At 40.6% G+C, this 14837-nt stretch overlaps 1 protein-coding gene across 1 annotated transcript in view; it reads right to left on the bottom strand.

Annotated features, from left to right (window-relative positions):
* The window catches only part of LOC137875797 (protocadherin-9-like), an 80469-nt gene that overhangs the window by 4762 nt on the left and 60870 nt on the right, over positions 1-14837 (bottom strand). The window lies entirely within an intron of this gene.

Below are 14837 nucleotides of genomic sequence, written 5' to 3'. Positions count from 1 at the left end.
ACGACTTAGTTAGGTTGAGACAACTAAACTACTTAGTTAGGGTGAGACAACTAAACTACTTAGTTAGTTTGAGACAACACAACGACTTAGTTAGGTTGAGACAACTCAGTTAGGTTGAGACAACTAAACTACTTAGTTAGGTTGAGACAAAAAAAACTACTTAGTTACGTTCAGGAAAAGATTGTTGTTTTGGTTAAAATAACTGCAGAAGCGTCGTTATTGAAGTAAGAAAGTTACAAGACAAAAACATCAACGTTGACTTCTTGACCATAACGTGTGAGTTAGTGGTCTTCATACGTCTTTCAAGCTTACGTGGATAACATAAGAAAAATAAATTGTGGGATATCTACAAATTACTGTGCATTATTTGTCTTAGCTATATCTAACGCTTTATGAGACCAGCCTGGTCTAAACGTCTTTTATTTGTCTCTATTTATTGATATTGATGTTCTTTGTTTTTGTGTTGTCTTGTGGTTTTGTTAAATTCCTGGCTGCAGAACAATTTCCTTCGAGATGTGAAGAGTTAAAGTTGACTGTAAACACAACTGTATTGGACAGAAGACAGATAAAGGTATCCAGCCACACACACTGGTATTTGTTCTCTGTGTAAATATTACTGTAGTCGCATAAAAACCAACAAACCTGAGAGAGCAGAGCCACAGCTCAGCTTCATACTGGCTGGCTGGCAAGAGTCTTTATCCCTTTATCCTCACACACAGCTCTCCATTTTAATTGAAATTAATTAAAGCTCAGTGTGTATTTTTAAAGTCACTAATAGTTCACAAAGTGCCAGGAACGTTGCTTAATTTGTTGCTGAAAGACGGAAACCACATTTCAAACGGCGGGTGCAGAGCGTGAAACAGGATCAGCTGATTTAAAGGAGGCAAATAAAGAAAAGATTCGTTAAGACGTTAATTATGTCTCACAATTAAAAACACGGTCGCTGCTTTATTCTTCACCTGCAAGAAATGACACAGAAGATGCTTCAGAAGTCAATTCATTTCAAAGACGTATTCATTGTTGTGAATATTACGGTTGTGAGGTTGTCTTCATGTCTTCATGTCTCTAGTCCTGAGACGGACAGAGAGTGACAGACAGGCTGAGCTCGCTTTTAAAGCATCACGGCTGAATGGAAGAAGGTCAGCGATGGAAGCAGAAATATCAATGCGTATGCAGAAAGTAACCTTTCTTCTGTGCGTGACATTAGATCATTCTTTGATACTGGAGGCTGGTGGTGGGGGGGGGTGCCGGTCCTCTCGGGGAATGGCGCTTATTTCCCAAAATGCCCTCTGCTTCATGCATAATTTAAATTCATTGCCTCCCTCTTTTTTTTGGCAGAAGGCGCTACAGTCGGCTTTCCTGTCTGTTCGCGCTTGATGTGAGCGCTCTAATCCGGCGGAGTGCTGAGCAGCGACCGCGCTCTCCTCCACACATTCTCACGGCCGCCGCCGTGGATTTTAGTTTTTAAGCACTTCCCATGCAAAAAAGCAAGGTGCTTGCAGAAATGTTAAGTCATGTGCGAGTGTCTGCTGAGTTCATAGCGGCTGTTTAATAAGTGCTTTGCCTCTAAACGCCGTGTCAGCAGGAGGCTCATAAAGCACGGACCAACTCTCGACTCGACTCGCTTCAACAACAACAGAGAAGAGACTCGGCGGCCAAGTTCAGCTGGACCGCAGCCTGGAGGCCGACGTGGTCCAGGAACAACCGAGACCTCTGACTCCACACTTTGTGTGTGAGTGAGAGAGAGGCCTCCAGCTGCTGGCTCACTGCAGCGTTCTGCAGCATTCTGAGGCTCAATGTGTGCTTTGAGACTTCAGACATTCAATACGATTCTCTCTGTTTATTATCTGTTATATTATTCTGACTGTTTCACTGCTCATCCTTTCATTCTGCTCTGTCGTCTCTCAAGCTACTTTAACACTTCATACTTTAGTTTCTTTCTCACGGCTCTGATTCAGTGTTTTTGTGCATAAAATAATAAAATGAAAAGTATGTGTACTGAATCCGATGAATCCAAACTAACCAAAGTCCCACAACAACACAAAGTACCCGATGGAGGCGACGCTAGCTCACGTTCATGATTATGTGGATAGCATACATAATCATTTCGTCATTTCCTAAATGAGAGCATCCTGACCCGGATCCCTGCTCACTAAAAGGTTGAATTACAGTTTGTGTGGAGTCTGGAGTCCTTAAAGAGAGCGTAGATGACAAAGATTAAAGTATATAAATAAAGTGTTCACTTGAACTGATACTGAATCGTTCAGGTGTTTGAAATACGTCCACAGAGAAGAACCTCATTCAAACACACCTCTGAACCCAAACTATCGCTTTAAGGACAGAGAGATGAAAAGTGTATTCATATTTTCTTCCATTAAAGATGTCTTTCTTGTTACATTTGCTTCCATTAAAATGAGCTTCATTTGTTTATACATTAATTAGAATAATAATAATCTGTCTCAGTGGACTGAACAGACAGGGAGTCTGACAGCCAGCGGTCATCAGTTCATGATGTTTGCCGTCTCTGTTGTCCGGTGAAGTCTGGATTAGAATCCTGGATTAGATCCCCTCAGATCCCCCCGGGGGACCAGAGAGCTTCAGGCTCACCTCGTGACAACAGCTTGGTGCTAATTTAATCTAGTAAACATCTGGAGGTATCCACCACTAAAGCCAAATACCAACCAGCACGATAAGAGCATTGAGACCCGCTCTACCCGCCCTGATCTGGAGGTTCTGTCTTCTAGAGGATCAAAACCAGTTTTAAGACCGAGTTTGTGGATTCACCACAAATCAAACTGGTGCTCCAGCACATTGAGACGGTGATGGATGCCTCGCCCTGAGGCCACTGAGCACATCCATCACATCACGTCTGCCTCGGCAGCCTCTCCATCACTTTATTCTAAAACTTATAAATGTATTCTTTAAAAGGCTTTAGGATGCGTGAGTGAGTGTCTCTCTCTGTTATCTGAGCATCCTTCTTCCTCTCGCTCACCTTCCTCACTTCCCTTTACAGACTCTCCTCTCGCCTCATGTTCGTCACTTATACGAGCGGCGTCTTCCTCAGGGGAGCCATCTTTGAACAGCTGATGTTTACGAGAGGAAGAGGAGGGGAACGGGATGATGTCATCAAACTGTTGCTTCAGTGCAACCTGTCTGCTTCACCACTCAATGTGTCTCTTATAGATATATACATAATATATAAATACTATATAGATAATATATATATATATATATATATACACAGATAATATGTAGATAATATACAGATAATATACAGATAATATATAGATAATATAAAGATAATATATATATATATAATATACATATAATATGTAGATAATATACATATAATATGTAGATAATATACATATAATATGTAGATAATATACAGATAATATGTAGATAATATGTAGATAATATAAAGATAATATATATATATATAATATACATATAATATGTAGATAATATATTGATAATATGTAGATAATATACAGATAATATGTAGATAATATATAGATAATATATAGATAATATACAGATAATATATATATATAATATACATATAATATGTAGATAATATACAGATAATATGTAGATAATATATAGATAATATGTAGATAATATATAGATAATATACAGATAATATGTAGATAATATGTAGATAATATGTAGATAATATATAGATAATATAAAGATAATATATATATATAATATACATATAATATGTAGATAATATATTGATAATATGTAGATAATATACAGATAATATGTAGATAATATATAGATAATATACAGATAATATGTAGATAATATATAGATAATATAAAGATAATATATATATAATATACATATAATATGTAGATAATATATTGATAATATGTAGATAATATACAGATAATATGTAGATAATATACATATAATATATATATATAATATATAGATAATATACAGATAATATACAGATAATATGTAGATAATATATAGATAATATACAGATAATATGTAGATAATATATAGATAATATACAGATAATATGTATATAATATATAGATAATATAAAGATAATATATATATATATATAATATACATATAATATATATATAATATATAGATAATATACAGATAATATATAGATAATATGTAGATAATATATAGATAATATACAGATAATATGTAGATAATATGTAGATAATATATAGATAATATGTAGATAATATGTAGATAATATACAGATAATATGTAGATAATATGTAGATAATATACAGATAATATGTAGATAATATATAGATAATATACAGATAATATGTAGATAATATATAGATAATATACAGATAATATGTAGATAATATGTAGATAATATATAGATAATATACAGATAATATATAGATAATATGTAGATAATATATAGATAATATACAGATAATATGTAGATAATATATAGATAATATGTAGATAATATGTAGATAATATGTAGATAATATGTAGATAATATATAGATAATATGTAGATAATATACAGATAATATGTAGATAATATGTAGATAATATACACCCAACACCAGCAAGTGGTGATGAGTTTCTGTCGAGACTTTTTCTAAATAAAATAGAGAATGTTGCACTTGAGCGGTTTGTGGACTGCCGTTTTGAAGCCTCGAGTTCGACATTTAGGCCGTCGCCATCTTGGTTTTTTGCAACCAGAAGTGACACAAAGAAGGTGAAGCTAAGTAAAACTGAACGCTGAAGAATAGAAATGAACTTTCTTGAAAGGGTTAAAGTTGTGAAGATGACAACACAGACAACTCCCAGAGCCCTGCAGAGACCTGTCAATCACAGTAGCCCCGCCCCTAAATCATCCCCTCTTTATGGTGTGTTTGACTCTAAATGGAGCATAATGTACTAAATGAACATCATGCTGTATTGAAGAAGACTGTAAACTAGAGATTGAGACCATAAACTCATGTTTACAATGTTTACTGAGGGAATAAATCAAGAGAGAAGTAGAGTCATTTTAGACTAGACTTCTATACAACCAGAGGAGTCGCCCCCTGGTGGACACTAGAGAGAATGCAGCTTTAACACGTGAAGCGTTGACTTACAAGCCAGCTCTTTGAGACACTAGAAGGCTTTTAATGTGAAACACTACATGTGGCCACACTACAGCAGGAAGTCAAAGCTAAAACGAATAGGTGTGACTCTGTTGTTGACTGAATTAGTGGTTAATCAAGACAAGAGATAAACAAGGAGGACGTGTTGAGACTTAAAACTGAAAATAGGAACAGGTCTTACAAAAGAGTGCTGAACGTATAATAAAATAAAAGTATGTCTGATAGAAATACAAGTAAATAAAGACCTGACTCAACATATAACAACAGGTTAAAAACCGGAGCGCGGAGGCGAGTCAGAGTTGGGCCTCCGTTCGGGCCGTCGGCAGCGATCTGTAGCTGTAATCACAGAGTTTAGCGTCGGGCTGATCGGGGTCGTGTTCGTCCTAATGAAGCACGAGAACTAATTGGCTCTGGTTTGAGATGAAGCTAATTGGCGAGCGTGATGAAGGGGTTTGGGCGGATTGTGGCTGAGATGTAAGATCAGTAACGGGGGTTCGGCTAATAAGGCCTTCCTCTGGTGGTGGACATCCACTGCTCACCTCGAGCCCACATCATCCTCATCATCATCATCATCATCATCATCAAAGGATGCTGATGAAGCAGGTCTCACTGCTGCTGACCCTCATTAGTGACTGAAGCAAAAACATCATCGTCGTCGTCTGAGAACTTTTCTTTACCTCAATAATTACACAGACTTTGATTTAAAGTGTCCTCTCATTTACTCTAATATTAACGTGATTAATGTGATGATTGTTTTCTTTTGACGTCTTGATCTGATAAGAATAATGTGGCCTCTTCATCCTCTTCATCCTCAGCCTCAGTGATCACAGGAGCGTTCTCTGGTGTCAGTAGTTTGGTTCAGGTTCACGTTGAATCTTTGGCCACTAGTTGTAGTCCTACAGAAGTCATGTTTATTGTTGTAGTCCTTGTGTTAGGATTCCTTTTCTAAAAGGTTCTTCAGTATTTCCACAATGCGGATGACGCCTTTGAATCTGATTGATGTGAGACCGGAGTCTACGGACGAGGAAGTAGAACCTCTGCAGGGTTCTTTCCATAATCTCGTCACACACTTATAATAACTGAGCCTCTCAGAAGCAACAACGAGCACTCTCAGTCGACATGACGTCACGTCAAGCTAACTTCAGCTACAAACAGCTAGTGTTTCTCTGACCTGAACTGTGAAGCACTGTGTGGTACCTGCAGGTTCAACCTCCTCCATTTATAATTGTCGCAGCATGAAGGTTCTTCACTTCCTGCCCTCCATCTGAATCCTGCGCGTCACAATAATCACTTGAATGCAAACAAGCTATCGGACGCTACGAGGGAGTCACGTGACAGAAGGGTCGGCAGCTGATTGATGCTTTCTCACCGGTATTTAAAAGAAGTTTGTTAAAGTTCTGGGTCGACCCGCCGCAGGAGGACGCCGCTATCTCTCTCCGGCGGGTCCCTCGGCTGTCAGAGGGGCCGTTCCGCTGGATTCAAGGTTGCCTCTATTAGTCCGGGCTGTTTAAAATGGAGGAGCCCTCCTGAGTTTTTATTTTTTTTTATCTGCACTCCTGAGTTCCAGTTAACCCGGGGGACCCTCGCTCGCCCCGACGGCCCCTCTCTCTCTGCATAATACACTCCGCTACCTTGGTCACCAGTTTTCCGGTCAAACTAATTAGATTTCAGAGCGGCTCGCTCGGGAAGATGTCAGCGCTATGAAATGGAAATAATTTCCAGATGAGTGTCTGACATTTTACACTGTCGACTAAAGTAAAGAGCCCAGTCACATTGTCTCTCTGTCTCTGTCTCTCTCTCTCTCTCTCTATCTCTTTGTCTATCTCTCTGTCTCTTTTTCTCTCTCTCTCTCTCTATCTCTTTGTCTATCTCTCTCTCTGTCTCTGTCTCTCTCTCTCTCTGTATCTCTCTCTCTGTCTCTCTCTCTCTCTGTCGCTCTCTCTCTCTGTCTCTTTGTCTCTCTCTCTGTCTCTTTTTCTCTCTCTCTATCTCTCTCTTTGTCTCTCTCTCTCTCTTTCTCTCTGTATCTCTCTCTGTCGCTCTCTCTCTCTCTCTTTGTCTCTCTCTCTGTCTCTTTTTCTCTCTCTCTCTGTCTCTCTCTCTTTGTCTCTCTCTCTCTCTCTCTCTCTGTATCTCTCTCTGTCTCTCTCTCTCTCTCTCTCTCTCTCTCGCTCTCTTTGTCTCTCTCTCTGTCTCTTTTTCTCTCTCTCTATCTCTCTCTCTGTCTCTCTCTCTTTGTCTCTCTCTCTCTCTCTCTGTATCTCTCTCTGTCTCTGTCTCTCTCTCTGTCTCTCTCTCTCTCTCTCTCTCTCTCTCTCTTTGTCTCTCTCTCTCTTTGTCTCTCTCTGTCTCTTTGTCTCTCTCTCTCTTTGTCTCTCTCTCTGTCTCTTTTTCTCCTCCTCTTCCTCTCTTTTAGTCTCAGAGATATATGCTAAACCTTCGTGCTCTGTCTCTCTCTGGCTGATGAATGGAAGCCAATGTACACAAAAGAGAGCTTTTTTTTCTGCTACCGCTTGAAGTGTTAATGTATTTAATTACTTTGAAGCTTGTTCTATGTGTGTGTGTGTGTGTGTGTGTGTGTGTGTGTTTATGTGTGTGTGTGTGTGTGTGTTTATGTGTGTGTTAAAGTTGCAGCAGGATATAAAAAACCTTCAATTAATGCTTTTTCTCCGTCGATGACGATGGCTCTAATTCATCTTACAGGAACAATAGAGGAGTGAGAGGAGGTGCAGCTCAAAGACGTCCAGGACGAAGCGAACGGCGTTCTGCTGCTTCCCCCGCGGCAATCAGCGGTGACGCCAACAACCCCCCCCCACACACACACACACACACAGAAGAGGATACCTAAGCTTTAGAAGGAGACGCTGACTTAGACTTCGTTACCCTGGAGGCTGAAACCTTGATGCTGGAATCAGACGAGAACGTTTATGTTCTTGGTCAAAATCAATAATCAAATCTAAATACGTTTTAGAAAAATTGTCCTATATTTGGGGAATGTTCCTTTTTTCTGAGAGTGAGGATGTGGTTAGCCTAGCTTAGCATAAATAGTGGTAGCAGGGGGAAACAGCTAGCCTGATAGGAGCTGAAATCCCCTCTGAAGCTGACTGACATTCATTCATTTAATTTAATCTGTACACAAAGAGCAAAGTAATGCCAACAACGGGTGTCAAACATACGGCTTGAGGGCCAGAACCTGCACACCCAAGGGTCCGATCCTGACCGCTGGAAGGCTTTTAAAGTACAGAGAAGTCAATGATTCTAAAATGTTATTCGTATTTGCCCACTGGGGGTCACAAAGCATCCTTCAGGTAGTTAAGCATCCTCATGATGGGAGGTGAGTGGATCAAACCAACAGGACTTTAAACCAGGAGACCCAAAGTCATATTTGTGTGTCATGTTTTCCGTACTATTGTTTCCGTGTTAACTTCTTATTTAAAGCCCAAACAGGATGTGGTTTTCTCAGAGGTTTTGTTGCCTGAACGTGAACTGAACCGCGACCGTCTGCTGGACTACCGAGTGCTTTAGAAAGACACGGATCCTGAAGAAGAGTCGGTGTGTGAGGCGATGGAAGGAGAACGCTGGAGACACTCTTACAGACTCCACATGCTCACATATAGACCACAGACACTACCGTTAATCCAGACGCTGCTGCTGGGAAATGTCAAAAAAAGGAGAGAGTTGAACTCAGAGTGTTGAGTTCTGCGAGAGAAATGGACCGGTTCCTCATGGTGCACCTGAATATGACGTTCAGCTCCACTCTCAAACTCAATGGCTGGATGTCTTTATGCTAGGCTAGGCTAACCGCGACCACAGGTCATTGTCCACCTCTCAGGAGACCAAACACAACCCCCCCCCCCCCCCTCTGTTTCTCTCTGCCACCCCTCTAATTAAACTCGGTCAGATTAGAACTTCGTCTCGTCAGTCTTTATTCGTGCTTAAACAAGTTATTACTTTATGAGAAATTAAATTAGCGGCAATTAATTAATCGACACAGAGCTGAGAAAGAGGACGAGGGGGGGGATGAAAGTAGAGTGAAAGAAGACGGGAAAGAGAGGATGAAGGAGGAGGGGGGGTCTGGCAGAGAATGAAGGAAATGGAGAAATAGATTCATCTCATTACAGATGTTTAAATGTCATCTGTTCTTCCTCTAATTAGAGAGAGAACGATGAAGATGAAGTCCTTTCTTCCAGACATCAACATTTCATGCTTTCAGAAGTCAAAACTACCCTCCTCTTCCTCCTCCTCCTCCTCCTCCTCCTCTTTTTCCTCCTCCTCCTCTCCCTCCTCCTCCTCTTCTTCCTTCTCCTCCTCCTCCTCCTCTTCCTCCGCTTCCTCTTTTTCCTCCTCCTCCTCCTCCTCCTCCTCCTCTTCCTCCTCCTCCTACTCTTCCTTCTCCTCCTCCTCCTCCTCCTTGTTTTCCTAAATCTAGAAGAGTTCTCTCTCTGACAGATGTATCTATTTGTTCTTCTCTCTGACTCTTTCCTCATTGGTTTAACTGAATATTACTTCCAAAGCTCAGGTTTTGTATTCTAAGTTTTAAAATGACAGATAGTAGATAAATATATGTAGATATAGATATAGATCTATATCTATGTATGTCTATAGCTATAGACATAGATCTATGTATATCTGTAGACATACATAGATCTATGTATTTTCTAATAGCTTCACGTATCGCTCTTCTTTGAAGCGTCATGTTTCCAGAGTGACACTGAATGATTGTGCTGAACATCTCCATACGTTGATATCTGTGTATGCAGTAAAGTCTTAAAGTGTGAACGTCTCAACGAAGCAGAGGTTGTTTCACCGCCTCTGCCCTGAAGAACACTTCCTGTTTCCTGATTGATAAAATAAAAACTCTCTCTTTGGGTTGAACCTCTCGGACATCAGATCCAGACTCAACAAACCAAACTTTATATTTGTAACGTTTTGTGTTCGAGATCAACGGAGAGCAGAGAAACCGCCCGGAGCGATATCAAGCACAATAACACAGCAGCTTCTCCTGCACATTAATATTTGACCGCTTCACGCTGCGTGTGAGTGTGTGAGTGTGTGTGTGTGTGTGTGTGTGTGTGTGTGTGTGTGTGTGTGTGTGTGTGTGTGTGTGTGTGTGTGTGTGAACGCACAGACTGACCTGAATACAGAAGCTGGCAGCTCATGAGCATCTGTTTAAAGAGACATTCACGCTGTCACCCTGTGTGTGTGTGTGTGTGTGTGTGTGTGTGTGTGTGTGTGTGTGTGTGAGAGTGTGTGTGTGTGTGTGTGTGTGTGTGTGTGTGTGTGTGTGTGTGTGTGTGTGTGAGAGTGTGTGTGTGTGTGTGTGTGTGTGTGTGAGAGTGTGTGTGTGTGTGTGTGTGTGTGTGTGTGTGTGTGTGTGTGTGTGTGTGCTGTGGTTGAGGTGATGTTTCTTCTCTTGTTTTCGGAGATAAATGACCGAAGTCGGCCAACGATTGTATCAGATTCTCATTTATGTTTTATGTATTTGGACGCTTGTTGTCAGATTTAGCTGCGCGCTACATTCACTATGCAGACAAAGTCCTCAAAACACAGTCTGGAGGACGCTCCATCCAGTGGAATGAAATATGAAATATGAAGTTTGTAAAGAAAGATGTCACGGACGTCCTCCTCGTGCTCAGATTGACTTCCTGTCAGAGGAGGGATGTGAAGAGAGAAGGAAAACAATGGAGGGAATAATAATAATAATAATAATAATAATAATAATAATGATAAAAACAGAATGATGGGCTGCTTGAGTCTTCTCACGTGTGGACGTCTTTGTGTCTCTATGAGGACACTTGAGACAGCGTCGGTGTCTCAGGTGTTCGCGTGGAGACAAGAGGCCATTGGTGTCGACACGTATCTATAAATATATGTATTATATATATATAAATATATATTTTAAATGCATATTGTTCTCTGCTTTGGCCTCTTTGTTAGCAGCAGGTGTATCGGTCTCCTCTCCTTGTCCTGATTTTAGTGATATCATAATAAAGTAAATGTTGCTAATAAACATATTTTATAGACAATACTTAAGCTACTTTAATGTGCTGCTATTTAAAGGCTGGCTTAATGATTTGGGAAGGACGCTGTCATCTCTCTTTGTTCAGACGTAAACTTCAACTCGTGTCTGAGACGAATGAGCTGCACACGTCACCTGGTTTCCTGTTTCCTGTTTGAGGCCGTAGAGGACAGTCAACGTGTTCCAGTGGACAGAGCTCTCCTCTCTGGACACTCCTCAGTATCTTGGAGAAAGAGACAGCGGGTCCCTCTGATTGGTGGATCTGCACCATGTGACCACGCGTCTTTAATGTCCCGCTGAGACGGAGAGACTCTGTCTCCACAGAGCTGTCAACGCTGTTTTCTGTGCATCAAACAACCAGCGACGTTGTTCCTGTTCCTCGAATGCTCCGGCATCAAACAGGAAGCTGAGGCGGTAAACCAAACTCCGTGACCCCCCCCCCCCCCCCCCCATCCCCCCCAACTGTAAATAACATCAACCAACCGGAACGTGGAAAATAAATAAATAATAATAAATAATGTGAGGAACCTGCAGATCACATCTGAAAAAAGGACCGAATTAGCGTCGAGGTGAAATAAATCTGCACGGTGAAAGAAACGCCAAGCAGTCAATTATTAATAGTCCAGAGGAAGAAGAAAGATCACACACACACACACACACACACACACTCACACACACACACACACACACACACACACACACACACACACACTCGTATTCACACCCCTGTGGAATCGGCCTACTATGAAGGAAAAATTCAATTATCCTACAAAAGTGAATAAATTTGCAGCATCGCAGCCCCGTGGCTGTAGCTTCTCCTGACATTTCCCAGGATGCATTTGAGGATCGGGGGTGAAAGGGGGGGGGGGGGGGGGGGGGCTTATTAATGGTGCATTGCCATCTCTTAACTGTGTCCCAGTGACTCTCTGTCTGTCTCTGTCTCTGTGTCTCTCTCTGTCTCTGTCTCTGTCTGTCTCTGTCAGACAGTCTTCCAGTGGATATACTACAGCTTCATGTAGTAAAAGTACTATTTAGTGGTATTTTAGCAGATAGACAGTAATAGGGAGGTGTACTGTACAACATGAACCACTACATGATATACATATTGGAGTTGAGAAAGTACTACATGTACTACTACAACATGAACAAATTAGAACATGTAGTGTAAAGTGTGTATCGGTATCACTAAATACACTTAATGTACAAAGTTCAGTCAGATACTGCAGAATATTCTCAATGTATCATAGGTATAGTTACAATAGTGTTAATATACTACATGAATAAGGTAGTAATGTGTGTACTAGTGGATATACTACAACTTTGTGTCGTAAATGTACTTCATGTTCTAGCAGATACATATGTAGGCGATGTACAACATGTACTACAAAATACAATACATACTACATGTAGTATCTGATGAGCGGACATATTGAAAATGTAAACTATAGTAGTACAACAACTCAGAGGCTCCGTATTTTGAACCAAGACGGAAAACTTTATTGCTCCTTTCAACGTTGACAAAGGCAGATCCACTCCTTCCACCCGTACCTTTCACAATAAAAGCCTGAGACATGCTACGTAGCTGTTCACCAGATGGAACTCTAAAAAAGGCCTCGATACAGAACAAACCATCTGAGGCGATGATCCAGGACAAACTCTGCTCTATTTCGGAGCAAAGTTATCCGTTCAATGTCGGACACGTTCGACGGGATGCTAACGTGCTAACGTGCTAGCGTGACTCTCAGTCTCTCCGCGTCGGTTTCCCGGTTTACTGTGTTTTGTGTTTGTCAGCAGCAGCTTTTTCATGTTTCCTCATCAATCGTTTTCTGTCTTTTCACGACTCTGAACTGACTGTCGGCCTGCTTCCTGTTTGATCCGACGGTAAGCGGCGTTCACGCCGGCGGCTGATTGACGGCGTTCTCGCGTTGCCGCTCTCACGGCTGAGCGACGCCGCAGAAAGATTGATGTTGACGGTGTGCGACCAGAAAAAGCCCACATGTGACAGGCGTGTTGAGGAGCGGCGGCTCAGTTACGCTGCGTTCAGGATGAATCGGGGATTCTGATCTCTGGGGAAATCTATAGTTGTTTATGCCACAAAGAAATGCCAGCTTTGTTTAGTTTGTTTTATGAGCAGAAAGTGAAGGAGTGATGATGAATTCAGTAAGAGAAACCTGAGACAGAAAATACACTTTTAACTGTGTGTGTGTGTGTGTGTATATATATATATATATATATATATATATATATATATATATATATGTAATTAGTTTTCTCTCCTTCAAGCATTTAAAACAAGTCATTAAAACGTCCTTTTTAATCCTCATTCGTGTCCGTGTTTTACAATTTAAATAAAATAAAAGTAAAATGAGACAAATAAAGTGGAACACAGGAAGAGAAGCTTCCTCCTCCGTCTCCTTGTGGAAACACTCAAGCAAAACGAGGAACATAATAAATTTTAACGACCCTGCTTTCATATGTTTACTCGTGAATCCAGACGACGCCGGAGATTTACATCAGAGCACGTCCTTATTTCAACAGCGATCGTTCCCTCTTCCTCACGCTGAAGGGAAGCGGCTCTAAGGACTTTAAATTCCTCCTGAAAAAGGGAAACTGTGCAGAGAGATAATTTTTCTGAGGAGACGAGGAAGGCTGCAGATAAACTTCCCTGTCAGACTTTGTGTCATTTCCTACAGTGAGATGAAGTTTGCAGAAGACTCTTTTTTTACGGAGGAAATAAAGTGTGACAGACATTTTTTTTCTTCGCCTTCTCCTGCTGGAAATCTAAAAGTAAGAAAGCCCTCAAACAGAAGTGGAGTCCGTCACTGTGCATCGAGGCTGCAGCTCTGCGCTGCTGCTCTCTGGAGGAAAACTGCTCCAGCAACTAAACTTCATGTGGAAGAACTGGTTCAGTGCAACTACAGCTGGTGAGAGAAGCAGCAACGCTGCAGCTGCATAATGTAGAAGTCAGAAGTAAAGTTTTACGACTGGATGTGGCTCCTTCCTGGAACAGATGACACCGAATTATTCATCGGCAAAACGTACAACAGACTCATTTTAAGTTCAATAGTTACGATGGACTTCCTAAAGTGGGTCTACCTTAAAGACCTTAAAGCCCTGAAGGTGATGAAGTATTCCTCCAATGTAGACAGGTGTCCGACCTCGCAGAGCTCTGGAAATCAATCTTGTACTTGTACTTGTACTTTGACTTTTAAGCAACATCTGTGTACTTTTTACTTAAAATAGGACCTGCTTCAAAAACCTTGTGATCAACAAATCCTCATGTAACAGTTGTTATGAAAGTTTCCTACAAAAGTCCTGCAACACGTAACAGTTTATTTTAATAACATGCATGAAGTCTTTTCAAAATAAACTTCACAGGAAAATACTTAGTTAGGTTGAGACAACTAAACTACTTAGTTAGGTTGAGACAACAAAACTACTTAGTTAGATTGAGACAACCAAACTACTGAGTTAGGTTGAGACAACTAAACTACTTAGTTAGGTTGAGAAAACTAAACTACTTAGGTTGAGACAACCAAACTACTGAATTAGGTTGAGACAACTAAACTACTGAGTTAGGTTGAGTCAACTAAACTACTTAGTTAGGTTGAGACAACTAAACTACTGAATTAGGTTTAGACAACTAAACTACTTAGTTAGGTTGAGACAACTAAACTACTTAGTTAGGTTTAGACAACTAAACTACTGAGTTAG

Source organism: Cebidichthys violaceus, unplaced genomic scaffold (genome assembly GCF_023349555.1).
Source record: "Cebidichthys violaceus isolate CVI_PGR_0920_01 unplaced genomic scaffold, fCebVio1.0.p SCAF_2, whole genome shotgun sequence".
NCBI lineage: Eukaryota > Metazoa > Chordata > Actinopteri > Perciformes > Stichaeidae > Cebidichthys > Cebidichthys violaceus.
This window is presented reverse-complemented; position numbering and strand designations above follow the sequence as displayed.